Source organism: Plectropomus leopardus, chromosome 22 (genome assembly GCF_008729295.1).
Source record: "Plectropomus leopardus isolate mb chromosome 22, YSFRI_Pleo_2.0, whole genome shotgun sequence".
NCBI classification, from domain to species: domain Eukaryota; kingdom Metazoa; phylum Chordata; class Actinopteri; order Perciformes; family Serranidae; genus Plectropomus; species Plectropomus leopardus.
Genome location: NC_056484.1, coordinates 18781355 through 18787354, shown reverse-complemented (window position 1 = coordinate 18787354; position 6000 = coordinate 18781355).

Here is a 6000-nt window from a genome sequence, read left to right as displayed (position 1 = left end):
ATTTATTTCCTCTCTGACTGCCAAGTCGGGTCAATCATCATTCCCACATAGAGAATGGGTGAAATCAAAATAAGGCAGTTACGCTGGGGCACCAGGCCCCTAAAAAACTAAATCTGGCCCTGATAAAAACGGAAGCAATGGAGAGCAGCTAGAAAAGAGACGAGTAATGTGTTGTTGTATTTATAAAGAATTCCATCTAAAGTCTGACTTTTGGGCTGCTAATCCTATCAACATGCTTCAAAAAGAGACGTAAAGTGGAGAATCTAAACTTTCCACTGATATCAGATATGCCCTGTTTCGACATCCAGACGCTCCGCACTGAACGTGATTACGTCATCCGTTTCTGCGCATTGATTCGCCAGCGAAACCCAAGTTGTTCCGTCCTCTGAGCCAAACAGCGACGGCTGCGAAGGCTTTGTCCCGCCTCCTGTGTCCCGATTGGATGACAATTTCAATCTCCATCTGCTCTTCACGGAAATTTGAACACACGGAGGGAAAACAAGACGAAATACGTGTGTTTGTTCACATGGAAACATGCACAAAAATAATAGAGTACCAAGACAGAGCTCAGCAAAAAGCGAGACCAAGATGTCAAAATGACGGTGAGCAGCTGAGGAGGCGCTGGAGTCATTTTGTCTGAAGGAGCGGCCTCGCGACGTCGCAGCTGATCCTCATCACAATCAGCTGATGCAGCAGGAGGAGGACACGCAGGACAGCGGACACTTTGGACATATTAGGTGAGTAACTTCTTTTTTTACTCTGTACTTTTAGTGAATCTCTTTGCAGGACTCTCTGATTGAATTAAATGTTACAATTCAAGAATATAAATGTGTAATGTGCCACACTGACTATGCCTGCTGCTCAAACCCACACACACACACACACACACACATACACACACATATATATGTGTCACCAAATATGTGACTTTGATGTTGTTTTTGTGTGTTTTATAGGAAACTGCGGTGTCTCCAAAACTGGAAAGCTGGAGAGGACAGGCGCTATGATGCAATGCAAGCATAAGATTTTAAGAAAAGGCTGAATGCACTGTGCTGAATGTGATCAAAAATGTGTATCAACCATAATATCTGTGTTGTGTTAACAGCAGTATTAATTGTACTGCTTGTGTTTTCAGCTTTCTAAAAAATAAAGCTTTACTATTTTCAAAATGTTTTTTTTTCAGTGAATTGATACTGTGACAGGTGTCTCCAGTAACTGTAAAATATTAATATTAACAATAATTAGTTAGTAGAGTAAAGTAGGTGAATATTATGCCAGAGGTTGATGCTTTGACACTCAGTTGACACGTGATTTTTGAAGACCTCCACATACTTTACAAACAGGTAAAGTATGTGGAGGTCTGGCTTAGTGGATAGAGCAGGTGCTTGGTGTGTGAGAGGTTGTAGGTTCAAGCCTCACTTGATACAAAGCATGTTTCATTCTTATTCCATGAATCAAATAAAAATCAGCCCTACCAAGAATTTAATAGAATATCAGTCTGACTCATATCAGTGCAGTTTTCAATAGCTGTCACTGGCGAAACTGAGATAAAGGGGACGCCGAACACAGTCAAAGTGTCTGGAGGTTTGGCTCAGTGGGTAGAGCAGGTGCTTGAGAAGCAAGAGGTTGTTGGTTCAAACCTCACTTGATACAATGCACATTTCATTCTTACTCCATGCATCAAATACAAATATTGGCCCTACCAAGAACTTAGTAGAATATCAGTCTGATTCATATATCAGTGCAGTTTTCAATAACTGTCACTGGCGAAACCAAGATAAAGGAGGCAACGAACACAGTTGAAGTATCTGGAGGTTTGGCTCAGTGGGTAGAGCAAATGCTTGTGATACCAGAGATTGTTGGTTCAAATCCTGTCTGGGACAGGTGACTTTCAGTGGCTGATGTCTTAGCACAGAGTTCTCAATAGAGCAGACAGATATATCAGCTGATACTTTTTATTTTATTTATGCCATAAAATATCATTTGGCTGTAGATTCATAACTTTAGACACTGATTTGTGATATTACAGAACAAATTAAGGCATGTAAAGTTGATTATCTGTTTTGGGACCACGTCACCTGTTTTTCAGCCAAAACCATATAAATTAATAAACTTACATGCCTTAAATTGTTCTGCAATATCACAGTCAGTGTCTAGACTGTATTAAACTACAGCCAAATGATATTTTATGCAGTACAAAAAAAAAAAATATCGGCTTTTATATATCTGTCTAAAATCGACAGACGTCGCTGCCGATACTGGTTTTACCTGTTTTGGGACCACTTCACCTGTTTTTCAGCCAAAATGATAAATTAATCATCTTTACATGCCTTAATTTGTTCTGCAATACCACAGTCAGTGTCTAGACTTTATTAAACTACAGCCAAATGATATTTTATGCAGTAAAAAAAAAAAAAATAATATCGGCTTTTATATATCTGTCTAAAATCGACAGACGTCGCTGCCGATACTGGTTTTACCTGTTTTGGGACCACTTCACCTGTTTTTCAGCCAAAATGATAAATTAATCAACTTAACATGCCTTAAATTGTTTTGCAATATCACAGTCAGTGTCTACATATTAAACTACAGCCAAATGATATCTTATGCAGTAAAACAAACAAAAAAAATATCGGCTTTTATATATCTGTCTAAAATTGACAGACGTCGCTGCCGATACTGGTTTTACCTGTTTTGGGACCACTTCACCTGTTTTTCAGCCAAAATGATAAATTAATCATCTTTACATGCTTAATTTGTTCTGCAATAACACAGTGCCTGTAAAAACTTGCCAAATGATTTTTATGCAGTAAAACAAAAAAAATATCGGCTTTAATATATCTGTCTAAAATTGACAGACGTCGCTGCCGATACTGGTTTTACCTGTTTTGGGACCACTTCACCTACAGCCAAAATGATAAATTAATCAACTTTACATGCCTTAAATTGTTTTGCAATAACAGTCAGTGTCTACATAAAAAACAAAAATGATATCTTATGCAGTAAAACTTTCGGCTTATATATCTGTCTAAAATCGACAGACGTTTGCTGCCGATACTGGTTTTACCTGTTTTGGGACCACTTCACCTGTTTTTCAGCCAAAATGATAAATTTATCATCTTTACATGCCTTAATTTGTTCTGCAATACCACAGTCAGTGTCTAGACTTTATTAAACTACAGCCAAATGATATTTTATGCAGTAAAACAAAAAAAATATCGGCTTTTATATATCTGTCTAAAATCGACAGACGTCGCTGCCGATACTGGTTTTACCTGTTTTGGGACCACTTCACCTGTTTTTTCAGCCAAAATGATAAATTAATCAACTTTACATGCCTTAAATTGTTTTGCAATATCACAGTCAGTGTCTACATATTAAACTACAGCCAAATGATATCTTATGCAGTAAAACAAACAAAAAAAATATCGGCTTTTATATATCTGTCTAAAATCGACAGACGTCGCTGCCGATACTGGTTTTACCTGTTTTGGGACCACTTCACCTGTTTTTTTAGCCAAAATGATAAATTAATCAACTTTACATGCCTTTAAATTGTTTTGCAATATCACAGTCAGTGTCTACACTGTATTAAACTACAGCCAAATGATATTTTATGCAGTAAAACAAACAAAAAAAATATCGGCTTTTATATATCTGTCTAAAATCGACAGACGTCGCTGCCGATGCTGGTTTTACCTGTTTTGGGACCACTTCACCTAATTTATTGGCCAAATTAAGGCATGTAAAGTTGATTAATTTATCATTTTGGCTAAAAAAAACAGGTGAAGTGGTCCCAAAACAGGTAAAACCAGTATCAGCAGCGACGTCTGTCGATTTTAGACAGATATATAAAAGCCGATATTTTTTTTTTTTTACTGGATAAAATATCATTTGGCTGTAGTTTAATACAGTCTAGACACTGACTGTGGTATTGCAGAACAAATTAAGGCATGTAAAGATGATTAATTTATCATTTTGGCTGAAAAAAAACAGGTGAAGTGGTCCCAAAACAGGTAAAACCAGTATCGGCAGCGACGTCTGTCGATTTTAGACAGATATATAAAAGCCGATATTTTTTTTGTTTGTTTTACTGCATAAGATATCATTTGGCTGTAGTTTAATATGTAGACACTGACTGTGATATTGCAAAACAATTTAAGGCATGTAAAGTTGATTAATTTATCATTTTGGCTGAAAAACAGGTGAAGTGGTCCCAAAACAGGTAAAACCAGTATCGGCAGCGACGTCTGTCGATTTTAGACAGATATATAAAAAGCCGATATTTTTTTTTTTTTGTTTTACTGCATAAAATATCATTTGGCTGTAGTTTAATATGTCTAGACACTGACTGTGTATATGCAGCAAAAAATTAAGGCATGTAAAGTTGATTAATTTATCATTTTGGCTGAAAAACAGGTGAAGTGGTCCCAAAACAGGTAAAACCAGTATCGGCAGCGACGTCTGTCGATTTTAGACAGATATATAAAAGCCGATATTTTTTTTTTGTACTGCATAAAATATCATTTGGCTGTAGTTTAATACAGTCTAGACACTGACTGTGATATTGCAGAACAATTTAAGGCATGTAAAGTTTATAAATATATGGTTTTGGCTGAAAAACAGGTGACGTGGTCCCAAAACAGATAATCAACTTCACATGCCTTAATTTGTTCTGTAATATCACAATCAGTGTCTAAAGTTATGAATCTACAGCCAAATGATATTTTATGGCATAAATAAAATAAAAAAAGTATCAGCTGATATATCTGTCTGCTCTATTGAGAACTCTGTGCTAAGACATCAGCCACTGAAAGTCACCTGTCCAGACAGGATTTGAACCAACAATCTCTGGTATCACAAGCATTTGCTCTACCCACTGAGCCAACCTCCGGATACTTCAACTGTGTTCGTTGCCTCCTTTATCTTGGTTTCGCCAGTGACAGCTATTGAAAACTGCATTGATATATGAGTCAGACTGATATTCTACTAAGTTCTTGGTAGGGCCAATATTTGTATTTGATGCATGGAGTAATGAAATGTGCATTGTCTCAAGTGAGGTTTGAACCAAAAACCTCTTGCTTCTCAAGCACCTGCTCTACCCACTGAGCCAAACCTCCAGACACTTTGACTGTGTTCGGCGTCCCCTTTATCTCAGTTTCGCCAGTGACAGCTATTGAAAACTGCACTGATATGAGTCAGACTGATATTCTATTAAATTCTTGGTAGGGCGGATATTTGTATTTGATCCATGGAATAAGAATGAAACATGCTTTGTATCAAGTGAGGCTTGAACCTACAACCTCTCACACACCAAGCACCTGCTCTATCCACTAAGCCAGACCTCCACATACTTTACCTGTTTTGATGTTCCATGTAGCTCATTACTGGTAGTGACATCTGTTAAAAACTCTACTGACATATAAGTCAGACCAATGATCAACAAAGTTTTATGTATCCGTCTGCTCTGCAGTCATATGGTGTCCTTCCGTCCTGTCTCTCAACCCAACTTCAGAAATGACCTGTGTCAGCTGAGTCTCAAAGCATCAACCTCAGGCATAATATTCACCTGCTTTACTCACTGAACCAAACCTAACATGTTTCAACTGGGATGGACACCCTGCTGGACAGTGGGTGGGTTGTCCTTCCCATCAATTTCACTATAATAATAATAATTTCTTACTGGTATTATTACTGATTTCATAATTGTTATTATTAATATTTGACAGTTTCTGGAGACACCTGTCACAGTATCAGTTCATTGAGGAAAAAGACACATTTGCCAGGAACATTTTGAAAATAGTAAAGCTTTATTTTTTAGAAAAAAAAAACCCAACTACAACATAACATTCTACTGTATGTGGTTGTCAGCCCTTTTTTTTCAACACGTAACATTTTTCAACATACTATATACTCCTTTTTCTGCCATTTATTTGACATGCTATATTTTGATGTCTTTGGCTGTTTATTCGACATGCTAATGACGTCACTCTACATGTT